The following is a 14,000-nucleotide window of genomic DNA, read 5'->3' on the forward strand; positions in this document are numbered from 1 at the left end:
CGCTATTGGGTCGTGTGTCCGTTTCCGGTCTGTGACACAAGTTTATTGATAGAAAGAGGAAGGGCAGCGGCCGCGATCCTGTGCTCGCTGGACGCGGGAGGCAAGCCGCTCACGCAATCGGATCCTGGTCCGAATATGGAAGTGGATCTTCTGTAGCGGGAGATGGCGGTGTCAAGAATGGAAAAACAGGTTAATAGCCAGGACAGGAGAGCAAAAACGTGGTCGGGATCAAAAACAGGCCGTAGCCGGAGACAAACTAGGAGATCAGTAATGGATAGGTGGAAAAACAGGACAGGCGGGAGTCAGGGTCAAAATGCTTGCCATGTAACAACAGAGGTTTGCTGACGGACTGACAACCGGAGAGTGAAAGGACTGGGTTTAAAAAGAGACAGGGAACCAATCAGGTAGCCCGCAGCAGCTGGCACCAAATGAGCGGGCACAGGTGATGCTAATCAGTAATCATGACACATAGTTTATTTGTCGTTGCGCTGAATAGTCATTATTTAGAATGAACAATTCCTTGTGTGTTTCTGAGGGATCCTTAGTTGCTTGAGATTAATGTTTTTGTCATGAACCGGAACTGGATCAGGACCCAACGTTTCTCACACAAGCATTTTACAGGAAATGCGGAGTCATGCACGTTAGGCAGCAGTCTGGCGTGAAATGATAGGAAGCCAGAGGCTGACGAGATCGATACCAATTGCCCGAGCAGATATCGGACAGATGGGGTCCGATACCGGACAGGACGGGACAGACAGGATTGATGATGAAACACGAAACAGGACCGAGTCAAAACCCATGTCTTGCGGGGCAGAGGTTCGTTGACGGACTGACAAACGAAGACTGAGAGCACTGAGCTTAAATAGACGGAAAGCCAATCTGCAGCAGGCGCCACACGGGTGGGGCCAATTGGGCGCCATGGCAACAGTGACAGTTTTTTAGTACAAAAACATTAAAAGTTCAAATGCAAAACACGGCGACATCTTGTGGTCGAGTGATGTCGTTCATAAATGACACATCAAGGCCCAAGTGTAAAATTCACAGGACGCTACTGAAATATAGTTGTCATGATTACCGATGTGATGCAACTCTGCCCACTCCTTTGGCGCCAACTGCCTTGGACTCTGATTGGCTCCCTGTCCTTATTTAATCCCACTTATTTCTGTTTCCTGTTGTCAGTCCGTCTGCAAATCAACACTAGGCAAGCCTTTTCCGACCCTGACTCCCACCTGCTTTTTGCTCCCGTCTGTCCCCTGGCTTCGACCCGTTTTTGATCCTGACCACATCTACTCTCCCGTCCCGGCTTTTGACCTCTTTTTGTCCCCGACCAAGTCTTCTCTCCTTTTTTGGCTTACGACTCACTTCCGACCACGTTTTTGCTCTCCTGTCCCGGCTACTGACCCGTTTTCCGTTCCCAACACACCATCGATGGCAGTTCCACTTACGCGTTCAGAGCGACCTGCTTCCCGCGTCCAGCAATCACCGGATCGTGGGCGCAACCCTTTCTGTTTCTTCTAATAAAACTTGTGGTAAACGCAACGCAAGTGGGTCCTGTCTCTGTTCTGGTCTTGACAATAGTACTGTCAATCGTCATATAAAATGCACACACAATTTTTGAGTTCTTTTTCAGTTAAAAAGCCAGTTCTTCAGGAAATAATACAATAATACTAAAAATGAGTAAAATATTTTCTCATCTATTTTCTGCACCGCTTATTTTCACTCGGTTTTGTTTATTCATTTATTTATTTATTGTCTCCAGTGATGAAGTATGACATCATTTTCATTTCTCATCCCAGAAAGGCAATATGAGTGGAAATGCCACGCCGGGACCCGGAATTATTGGAAAAGCTTTACCGGGGTTGACTTCCCCTTTCATATTTGATGATGAAGATGACAATCGCACGAGTGGGAAGGGGAAAAAGCAAATATAGAAAGCCAATTTATTCCGGAATAAAAAATAAACACGGCACAATATCCGAGCATAAAAATGAAAAATGCATGACTTAATGTAAGGAAAAGAGACGCTTGGCTTTAGTATACCTGAGTGAGTAGCTGCCCCGGGTATCGCGTGGTAATATTCCATATTTGCTTTTGGATTTGTCGCTGCGGCCGGAATACGCTCGGCCAATCAAATGTAAATCCCCGGCGACATTTGACTTCATTTCACCAATCAGGCTGCACCAGGCAGGTGCTAAAGCACATTCAAAGTCTATGACCACCTGCAATGTTTTCACTGCGAGGAACAGCGGTTCCATCACATTTCATTTTGCGTTCCTTTATATGCTACAAAATGCAAAAACAAGAAAAAGAAATAGACTGGCGGCTTCATTGTAACTCCCCTATATATGACTGATTGCTGATTTTTCCATGTTTTAATATATATATACAAGAGGGGATATCTTGCATGGGGGTCCACTCCTATTGAATTGACCGTCATGTTTAGCTCTTTCCATTTTTTAAAGATTAATCTAACAGATGAGACCAAAATAGTACTTTTTGGAAGAAGAATGAAGAGTACAATCTGAAGAACACCATCCCTACTGTGAAGCATGGGGGTGGCATGATGATGATTTGGGGGTGTTTTTCTGCACTTGGGACAGGACGAGTGCACCTTTAGATAAGTACATAGGTAATTAAAAGAAAAAAAAATTAATACTAAAAAAGATTTAAAGCAGGATAAAAAAGTACGGAATACATCCGTAATTTTATCTTATATACTGACAAAAGTCAGTTCCTTTTTAGTCGTTCAATACATCAAGAAAAATGCAATTTCAATGTTAAACAAACAAATAAATACTGTAAGTACATATTAAAATAGGGAAAATGTTAAAAATTGTATGTATTAGTAATTTTACATTACTTTTCTGAAAATAAGTTTGTTGTTTAAACAAATAAGATAAATAATATTTATTCATAATGACCACCAAACAAATGAATAAACAAATAAGTAAATACATGGTAAAAAAAGAAAATAAAATGAGCAAAAATGATCTAATATAGCATTAATTTTGACTTATTTTACTCAAAATAAATTAGTCATTTAAATACTTAAATAAGTACAAATACAAATATAACTAAAATGATTAACAAACGAAATAAATAAATGAACAAATAAATAAATAAATACGAAAAATATTCAAACTGAGCCAAAATTATCTAGTATTGAAGTTCATCCTATTCTACTAAAAAATGATTGGTTCATAAATAAGTAAATAAATTGAACAATGATGATTAAATAAATAAGTCATGTCAAGTTATTTATTTAAGCCTTATCACAAAAAGTCTCATTGGGCTGCATAGAACGCTCTTTTGGAAAATTATGCATTTAGTTATTTTAATAAATAGAAAAAAATACTAAATGGATAAATAATTAAATAGATGACTAACTGAATAAATAAATAAATACATCTATAAACAAATAAATAAACAAAAACGTTCTAATGAGAACATTTGTTTTGAAAATGCTTCCCCTAATTTTTTTAAAGGACCTTTGCTGTCTAGCTACAAATTTTGGGTGCAGTATTAACACATTTACACAATTTGTAGGTTAATTCATTCCTATTTTTAGACAAATCATGCCAAAACCAAGATTACTTTATCAACCTTATTATTTTTTTGTCGTCATCATTCTAATCGTCGGCCATTTTGCTGCTGTTCGGCTCACAAGGACAGTCCATTTTTTTATCCTTCTTGCATTCAACACAAACTTTTAAATGAATCTCATGGGACCTTGCACGAGTTTCTTTATTCACGGATATAATAATAACAAACAATCATAGCTCTAATTTCCATCGGGAATTGCCCGCCAGGGGGTTTGAGGGGGTCGAGATTTGCCTTTAATGAGGAGTTATTTTCCATTTTTTTTTCCCCGTGATTTATTTCTGTCTCTACATCTGAGATTCGTCCAGAGTCGCCAATGATTCCTTAGCACCCCTCTCTCAACCCTACCTCCATCCATCCATCCATTATCTGTACCGCTTATCCTCAGTAGGGTCGCGGGGGTGCTGGAGCCCATCCCAGCCATCTTCCGGCAGTGGGCAGGGGACACCCTGAACTGGTTGCCAGCCAATCGCAGGGCACACAGGGACAGACAATTCGCTCGGTCAGTCACACCTAGGGACAATTTGGACCGACCAATTTAACTGACATGCATGTTTTTGGAATGTGGGAGGAAACCGGAGTGCTCGGAGGAAACCCATGTAAGCACAGGGAGAACATGAAAATTCCGCACAGGAAGGTTGGTAGCTGGATTTGAACCCATGACCTCAGAACTGTGCCGGACACGCGCTAACCACTGTGCCGGTGTGCTGCCAACCCTACCTTACGTATTATAATATTTAACTCATATCTAAAAACATATTTTTTTTAAATAGATAAACGGAAAATAAACAAGGCAAGCCTCATTTAATGATTCCTCAGTCTCTGAAGTCTCTGAAGACCTTTACAACGTGTTTTGCACTCACCCATTCACAGACACACTCACACACCAATAGCAGCATCAGCTAGCTGCTTACAAGGGGCTATATAGGGGATCAATGTCTTGCTTTTACTTTTGTGTACAGTGGGATCTCGCTACTTCGCGGTTCAACGTTCGCGGGTGTAAAAAAAAATAATAATAAAATAAAATAATAAATATAAATAATGATAAATTATATATATATATATATATATATATATATTTTATTTTTTTTTAAGCATTTTTGAAGGGGCGTCGCTACTTCGCGGATTTTCACTTTTCGCGGGTGGTTTTGGTCCCCATTAACCGCGATAACCGAGGGATTACTGTATACTTGGATCAGATCGACACTAAAATTACCAGTATTTTCTTTTTCTTTTCCTTTTTCTTGCATTCAAGAAAGTCTTTTAATTCTCGTAAGACCTTGCATGAGTCTCTTTTGTTTTTGTTTTTTTTGCGGATATAATAATAAAATAGGCCGCCAGGGGTTTTGGAGAATGGAGATTTGCTTTTAATGGGGAGTAATTTTCCATTTTTTTTTTCCAGCGTTCAATGATTCCCTAGGCCCCCTCCTTCAATCCACCCCCCACCTGGCCAAATCAGTACGGATCATTTGCAAAGCTCCTACAAGCGGGGGAATAACGTGCACTCTGCAGAGTAGTCGCACGGGGTAGGGTTTTGAAACAGTTTAACCCCCTCTTGAAAAAAAAAAAACCCTCCCTCCCTACTGACTGATGCATGTGAAGGGGTGGGTTTGCATGCCGCTTGCATCAGGGTACCAGTGGGAGGTGTGGAGTGTCTGAGGCAGGCTTCCTCATCGTCTGATCCCCTGCCCCAAGGCATGGTGAGGTGGGTGGGGGGTTTCGGGGGAATGGAAGCCGCCTCTTCCTGAGATTTCACACCGCCGCTCTCTGTTTGATTGCAAATGCCGCATCTCCCCACCGGCTGCTTCTGGAGCGGCACACGGCCATGATGGATGCTGCAAAAAATAGGAGAGCGCCGCAGCTCATCGACGGATAACGGCCGCTATCGTTTGCAGGGAGGACAATATTAATGGCCGTTTTTTTTTTCCTGCCCTGCAAACTGTTTATGTGGCAAATGACGGGGGAAAGGGGAAAAAAAGAGAAAAATACTCCACGTTTGAGCAGGCATTAGCGGCTGGTTCTGGTTGTCAGGAGAAGAAGGGGCCGTGTTTGTCATACTTGGAAGAAAAATAACAAGGGGGGGAGATTTTTTGTATAGTTTTCAGTGTGTCACGTCAACCCTTTTTATATACAAGTGCTCAAAGAACCCAAGAAAATAAACAGTTTCTCACTGCAAGTTCGTAGTACCCCAAAAAACTATTTTTCCTATTTCTTTAAAGGGACAGCGTGTAATAGTTGACCACTAGATATCGCTGTATTATGTAGTGCAACTGAAAAAAGGAAGATTACAATCGATGGAGACTTAAAGTGACCAAGCGGCAGCATTTTTTCTATTTTTCACGCTCAGCCTAAGAGAAATGAAAAAATGAAACAAAAAAACACAGAAAAATGAAATAGGGGATAGAAGAAGAAGAAGAAAAGAAGATGAACAAGAAAGAAAAGAAAAAAATTGGAAGAAAAAACAAGAAAAAAAGTTAGAAAGGACAAGAGAAAAATGTCATGATAATCACCTGTGCCCACCCATTTGGTGCCAACCGCTTCAGGTTCTGATTGGTTCCCTGTCCCTATGTTGTCTGTCCGTCTGCAAACCTCTGTTTATACAAGGCAAGCCTTTTTCGACCCTGACTCCCGCCTGTCCCATTTTTGCTCCCGTTTGTCTCCGGCTACGACCTGTTTTGATCCCGACTACGTCTACTCTCCCGTCCCGGCTTAACGACTCGTTTCCGACCCCGACCACGCTTTGCTCTCCCAGTCCCAGCTACCGACCAGTTTTCCCATCCCTGACACCGCCATAGCTCGCTACAGAAGATCCACTTCTGTGTTCGGAAGCAACTTGCTTCCCGCGTCCAGCGAACACCGGATCATGGGCGCTGCCCTTCCTCTTTCTTTCAATAAATTTGTAAGAAAACGTCACGCGTTGGGTCTACCCTGGTTGGGACAAAAAAACAAAAAACATAAATAAAGGGGAAAATAAATAGAAGCAAAAAAAATGTAAAAAAAAGAAAAAGAAACCTAAAAAGGGGGAAAGACAAAATGTAAGTTAAAAAGAAAGACGGGAATAAAAGAAGAGAGGACAGAAAATCGGAAAAAAGAAAAAAGTACAGTAATATAAAACAAATAAATTATAAATTGTGATATATTTGTTGCAACAAGCCTGAAATAAAATAATGCTAAATACTGGAAACAACTAAATAGATTTCTATATATGACAACGAAACATATAATATTTTTTTAAATAAATTATAAAAATTAAAAGCAGCCTTTGCATATATTGCACTGTAAAAATTTGAGATTTCCCTTAATTTGTTTTTTCCAACTAAACAAAAAGTTTGTATTATTGGCCGCTTCCTAGTGAAAAAAAAACGTTTAAACATACATAAATACATTGATTAAATAATAAGCAAATAATACATGAGCTATCCTATAAATGTGCCCTTTTCAAATAGGCTGGGAAATTTGCAATGGCTTACATAACCACTAGGGCTCCCCAAATACCTTGCGAAAGGCTGAACTAAAAAATGAGAAAAACACAAAGTGGTTTGATCACTTTGAGTCTCCGTAGTTATGCTGCAATAGACACTGTATCAGAAATTAAGTTTTTAGGCGTCATAATAGACAATAAATTAAGTTGTAAAACACACATCAGACACATACAAACTAAAGTATCTAAAATTCCTTTTAAACTGTAATGCATTGTATTTATTATATTGTTCTCTAGTTCTGCCATACTTAACATTTTGTGCAGAAGTCTGGGGCAATCATTACAAAAGTTCACTAAAGCCCTTTTTTATCCTGCAAAAACATGCAATTACAACCATACACGGGGTAGGATATCGAGATCATACTAACATTTTATTCCTGCAGTCCAAATTATCAAAATTAGATGATTTAGTAAAAATTTTCACTGCTCAACTGCTATTTAAGGTCAACAAAAACATAGTGCCAGAAATCATCCAAAAATTATTCATTCCGAAAGAGGGAAATTATAACTTGAGGGGCTGTAGTAGATTCATAATCCCAAAGGTGAGAACCACCAGGAAAAGTATGTGTGTGTCTGTGTGCGGAGTCAAACTTTGGAACAATTTACAAGACGAGATCAAACAATGTCCACTTTAAAATACAAAAATACCATTACTGGCAGAATCCAGAGATAAAGAAAATAAGGTGTGAGTGATACAAGAGATTGGAACTTTGTTGCTATTGTTACTATTATCATATCATAACTGTTATTATTGCTACTGTTGTTTTATTGGTGTCACAATGATATTTAGTGACTAGTAGCATTATAGCGTTAATAGATGGGTACTACGATGATGAGTGTATAAAATATGTGAATACTATTATTAGAATTATTGATTTTCGACCTATGCAATATGTATATACGAGAGATTTTTTTATATTAGACACAAGAGGAGAAAGGGATCTGTTATGTTTTCATTCATTCGTTCATTTCTATTCTTTGTCTATTTTTAGCGCGTATTTCCAGTTGCACAACACAATACAACGACATCTAGCGGTCAAATAATACACACTGTCTTGACGTACAGTTTTTGCTAGCAAATTCACCCAAACAAAAACAAATTAGACAATTTTCGTTTGCATCCGGCAGGCATGATTGTTATGTTTCGGGTGGAAGTCACCTGAATTTGAAATGTGCCTATTTGATACGATGTTGTAAGTTGGGTAATGTTATGCATTTATTCCGAAACGTGTTTTGAATACGCCGGCTCCAGATCGAGATGTCATCTGCGTTGACGGTTTTTATATTTTTATGTTAGCGTTTATGTTTTTAAAGACTGCTCAAACGTGCGAATGCACATGAGAAATTTGGGTTTCCGGGCTTCCTTGTTTTTGCTTGTTGAGACAAAAACACCAGCAATATGATATTAATGATGTGTTTCCACTTTTCAGTCTGTAATGAGTTTAAACATGAAGTTTTTAACTGAAATCTGCACTAAAAATAACTTTTCAGAATATAACTGATTGAAAGCAACGATGCTTTTGGTGTCACTGTTGCCATGGCTCCAAATGGATTTCAGATGTACGAGTTCAGTTCACGTACTGGTGGAGAGATCGGCAAAAAGAGACAACTGGCCTGACAAACTTGCCTTTTTCTGACTCCCGCTCGCAGCAAAAGGCGACCGTGTATAGTGGATTGCAGCCGTACGAGTGCTGTTCACATTATGGTGGACAGAACGACAAAAGAGACACCTGGTTTTATGAAATTTCAATCCTCTCGCCCCCGCTCGCAGCAAAAAGCAACCAGGTATAATGAATCGCAGCTGTACGAGTGCAGTTCACCTTATGGTCTACAGAACGGCAAAATGAGACACCTGGTGGACCCCCGCTCACAAAAAAGTCAACCGAGCATAATGGATCACAGCTGCAAGAGTGCAGTTCACCTTTTGGTGGACCGAACTTAAAAAAGAGACACCTGGCCTGACAAAAATGCATTTTTTTGTGACTCCCCGCTTGCAGCAAAAGGCGACCGGGTATAGTGGATTGCAGCCGTACGAGCACAGTTCACCTTATGGTAGACAGAACGGCAATAGAGACACCTGGCTTGACAAAATTGCAATTCTCTCGCCCTCGCTTGCAGCAAAAGGCGACCAGGTATAGTGGATTGCAGCCGTATGAGTGCAGTTTACCTTTTGGTGGGCAGAACGGCAAAAAGAGACATGTGGCCTGACAAAATTGCATTCTGGTGGACCCCCGCTCGCAAAAAAAGGCAACCGGGCATAATGGATCACAGCTGTATGAGTGCAGTTCACCTTATGGTGGACAGAACTTAAAAAAGCGACACCTAACCCGACAAAAATGCTCTTATCTGACCTCTCGTCAGAGGAATAGGCAACTGCTGATGATGGATCATGACTTCCCGGGTGCAGTTCATTTTAGGTAGAAGTACTGATAAAAAAAAGGTTGTCATAAACTGAGTGTTAAAAACGTTTGGAAGGCGTAAAAGATGTCTGAGGATGTTAAATCGAAAGTGTTGCTGGTGAGGAAGCCGCACGCCGTCAGCGGCAGGAAGCACTGCTGCGCAACGTGGCAACCGCTGTCGGTTCTTGCAAATTTTGTGGAAGGGAGAACATCTTCACTTCCGTGGAGGGGTGGCGGGGGGTCTTTAGCTAACGCCTTTTCCGATTTTGACAGATCACGCGATGCTCCTCAGATCGAGGGCTTGATCTGTGTTGTGGATGGGATTAATATACTGCTGGGATTAAATAATTTTAACACCCCAATCCTTACAACTTCTGCAATATCCTAAAATATTTTATCCTATCGGTGTATTTTTATGTGTTAAGTAACTGTTAATATGCAGTAATTATAAGTAATCTTATATTATCTATTACATTCCTGCTCAAAAAGTGACCAAAATACACAATAGTCCGCTCACCATTCAAAAGAAGTTTGAAATCCAAAATGTGGTAATGGATTAATAAAAACATGACAAGAATGAATATAAAGCAAATGAGATTTTCTGTTATGGAAGTTTATTTGGGGTTTAAAAATAATTGTATGTTTCCTGTTTTTAAATGAAAGTTTCAACATGTAATATCACTTAAATTTCGTTTTTCGCGCCTTCTTTTTTTTTTTAATCTTATTTTTGTACCTTCCTTTTTAATCCATTGCTTTAATCTGTGCATCTAACCTTCCTTGCTACATTCCTTCCATTCATCGTTTGTTGTGTCTTATGTGATATTATTTTTTTCTCCCTCCCTTCTGGCTTTTATTTATTAGTTCATTCCTTTTTTACATAATTATTCCCTCTTTCCTTCCTTCCTTCTGTCCTCCCTTCGTTCGTTCCTTCCTTTCTTCCTGCCTTCTTTCCTTCTTTCTTTGCTTCCTTCCTTTCTTCCTGCCTTCCTGCCTTACTGCCTTCCTACCTTCTGATTCCGCTCCTTCCTTCCGTCTTTTGTTCCTTATTCCTTTCTTTTTGTTCCTTTCTTTCTTCCTTCTTTCCTTCCCTCCAACTTTTCCTTTTTCCCCTATTTTTCTTCTTTTTATTTTTTTTACTTCTTGCCTTTCTCTCTTTCTTCCTTCTTTTATTCTTCTTTTGTTTGTTCATTTATTCCATATCTCCTTCTGTGTTTTGTTAATTTATTTGTTACTTTTTTTCTTCTTTTCCTCTGTCCTGTTTTCCTGTTGTTCTTCCATCCTTCCGTCCTTCTGTTTTCCATTTCTTTGGTTCCTTCCTTCACACATTCCTTTCTTCTTTCGGCTTTTTCCTTGTTTAGTTTTTCCTCCCTTCCTTCCCTCCTCCCTTCCCTCTTTTTTCCTCCTTTTCTTTGTCTCTCTTTCTGTCTTTCTGCCTGTCCTTCTGTCTTTCTATCCTCATTTCTTTCTTTCTTTCTTTCTTTCTTTCTTTCTTTCTTTCCTTCCTTCTCTTGTTCCATTCTTCCTTTGTTCCTTCCCTCATTTGTGTCTTCCTTACTTTTTTCCTTCCCTCGTTTATTTATTTATTTCTTTTTTATTATTTCCTTCGTCCTGTATTTTATTCTTTCCTTCCTGTTTTTTCTTTGTTTTCTGCTTTCCTTCTTTCATTCTTTCATTACCCTCTTCCTTCCGGTGAACAGCAAAAAGAGACACCTGGCGTGACAAAGATGTATTCTTGCGACCCCCTGCTTGCAGCAAAAGGCCACTGGGGATAATGGATTGTAGCTGTATCAGTGTAGCTCACCGTTTTTGTTTCTCCCATTTTTGTCCTTTGGTTCCTTTTATTTCTCCGTACGTCTTGTCCTCCTTTCTTTTTCCTCATTTTCTTTGTTCTTTCTTTTTATCATTTTTTTCCCTTTATCCTTTTTTGTTTTCTTTCCATTTTCATTAATTTCTTCTTGTCATCTTTTGTTCCTTTTGTTTCTTCCTTCTATTGTTCCAATCTTCCTTTTTCCTTCCCTCATCTGTTTCTCCATTTCTTTTTTCCTTCCCTCATTTTTGTCTTCCTTTCTTTTTTATTCTTTCCTTTGTCCTTTTATTCTTTGATTATTGTTTTTTTCTTTGTTTTCTCCTTTCCTTCTTTCATTTTTTCATTCTCTTCTTCCTTTCGGTGAACAGCAAAAAGAGACACCCGCCCTGACAAAGATGTATTCTTGTGACCCCCTGCTTGCAGCAAAAGGCCACCGGGGATAATGGATTGTAGCTGTATCAGTGTAGCTCACCACTTTTGTTCCTTACATTGTTGTCCTTTGGTTCCTTTCTTCCTCCGTCCCTCTTTTCGCCCTTTCTTTTTCCTCCTTTCCTTTGTTTTTTATCCTTGTTTTTCCTTCTCTGCTTTCTTTCCATTTCTTCTTGTCATCTTTTGTTCCTTTCTTCCTTCCTTCCTTGGTATATCTTGTGTTTTCGTTTTCTTTTTTCGGGGTGTGTTTTATGAGTTCTCATGCTGGAAAACAGCGCCGCGCATGTTTTCCAGATTGTTTAATGACCCGCACCGCTCAATGTGACATTCCCATCTCTAACCATTAGTTGATGTTTTTTTTTCCCCTCGCACTGTTTCTTTCTTTCATCCCTCTGAAGTGTGTGAAAGCTTTTCGGCCATTTTACTTTTTCCCTCTGTTGAATCGTGCGCCACGATGGCGTCATCCGGCAGGCCCTTCGTTGCCTCCGTCTGCTAAGTGGTCGCAAGTACCACCTATGGGTTTTTTCCGTCTTTCAACGGATCATCTCGACTGGGAGTTTTTTCTCATCAACCGGCATTAGCGTAATGTTAATTGACTCCCACTCGGTGGTTCCGAACAGCACTCACGCCAGCTCATTTTGTATCCACGTGAAAAACGGGAACGAAATATACGCCACACAAACGTCGCTGCTGCAAATTTCCCTTATAGGATTCGAAGGGGGAATAAACAGGGGGCTACTTGTCCTATAATTCAATCACTAATTGTGTTGACATGTCGAACAGATGTCCTCCATGGGCCATTTGTTGTTGTTTTCTCTTCGCTCCATGTTAATCAGTATGGATCCCTCGCCTGATTCAATCCTTGATCCAAACCCCGTGCTAAAGCGTCGGATCCTCTATACCACAGGTGTCAAACAGGCGGCCCGCGGGCCAGATCAGGCCCGTTGAGGTATTAAATCTGGCCCGTGAGACAACACTCAGAGAAGCCCAAGAGTAAAACAAGCTGCAGGTTGAAATATGTCAACTTGATGTCGCCAAAGTCAGGTGCCTCTCACAAAGACACTGCACTTGCATTTATTTCTCTGTGATTTTTGGACTGTGGACCTTAATGAATCAGCTTGGCCTGATGCTAGGTCCTTAGCTTGGCCTTAGCTTGGCCTTTTGATTTTTGCATTCCGGAGATGGAATAAGAGCTTGCTCTGTCCACTCCACGCATCGGCCCGGTATTGCAGTACCTCCGGGAACGGTGCATTCGCAATGATCGCAACAAGGCTTTAGGGCTAGGACCTTAGCTTAGCCTTTTGGCTGAGAGTAAGTGTCCCGGCTCCTAGGCTTTGTAGCGTATAATGAACTGACCGATAACGGATAATGCATAATGAATAACGAAGATAGAACAATAACCCTTAAACCCCCCCCCCCCCCCCCCTCTCTCTCTCTCTCTCTCTCTCTCTCTCTCTCTCACTCTCTCTCTCTCTCTCTCTCTTTTCCACCCCTTTTCTCCCTCTCTCTGTCTCCGTCTCTTTCACTCTCTGTGTCTCTCTTTTTCTCTTCCTTTGTTGCTTTTTGTCTCTTTCTCTCTCTGTGTTTTTTAACTTCTTTTGCTCTAACATCAATTTTCCTTTTCTCTTTCTCTCTTCCTACCCTTTGTGCTTTCTTTTTTCTTTTCTCTCCTTCCTTCCTTCTATTTCTCTTTGGATTTCTTTCTTCCTTTCCCTTTTCTTTTTCCCCTCTCTTGCGACTTTTTATCTCTTTTGTTTCTCACGCTCTCTCCCTTTCTCTCTTTTTCTTTCTTTGTCCCGCCCTCTTTCCTTTTCCCTCCCTCTTTCTCTTATTTCTTTATCTCTCTTTTTCTTTCTCTAGTCCGGCCCCCGACAGAATGTTTGTTCTATCGTGTGGCCCCCGAGTTAAAATGAGTTTGACACCCCTGCTCTAAACAAACAAACAGTTGGGACGGAATGCAGACGAAGGACGTAAACATGAAGATTCTGACAAAGAATAACAGCTGGAAATAACAGAAAAGAGTTATTCTAATAATAGCGTCATTTTTTTTACATTAAATATAGTCCAATAGCACCTTTATTCCCAACATCAATTCATAAACAAACTTTAAGGCCGCAGTTTTTGACATACAGACGCTCCCCTACTTATCACCGTTTGACTTACGTAAAACAGTATTTTTTTCAGGATGTTGAAAAATATCCTGACATTGCTGTAGGTAAGATTCTGTATTGTGTGCACCGTTTTCCGAGTACAGGACAGTATTGTAATGCTTCATCCCGCCACT

General features: G+C 40.2%; 1 protein-coding gene and 1 pseudogene across 1 annotated transcript in view; one reads left to right on the top strand and one right to left on the bottom strand.

The window, feature by feature from the left end:
* The window catches only part of pcdh1a (protocadherin 1a), a 174,915-nt gene that overhangs the window by 9,131 nt on the left and 151,784 nt on the right, over positions 1–14,000 (bottom strand). The gene's annotated exons all lie outside the window — the stretch shown is intronic.
* LOC148349028 (U2 spliceosomal RNA) lies at positions 12,854–12,973 on the top strand (annotated as a pseudogene).

This window comes from Urocampus carinirostris, chromosome 17 (genome assembly GCF_059441175.1).
Source record: "Urocampus carinirostris isolate Australia breed hairy pipefish chromosome 17, RoL_Ucar_1.0, whole genome shotgun sequence".
Lineage (NCBI taxonomy): Eukaryota > Metazoa > Chordata > Actinopteri > Syngnathiformes > Syngnathidae > Urocampus > Urocampus carinirostris.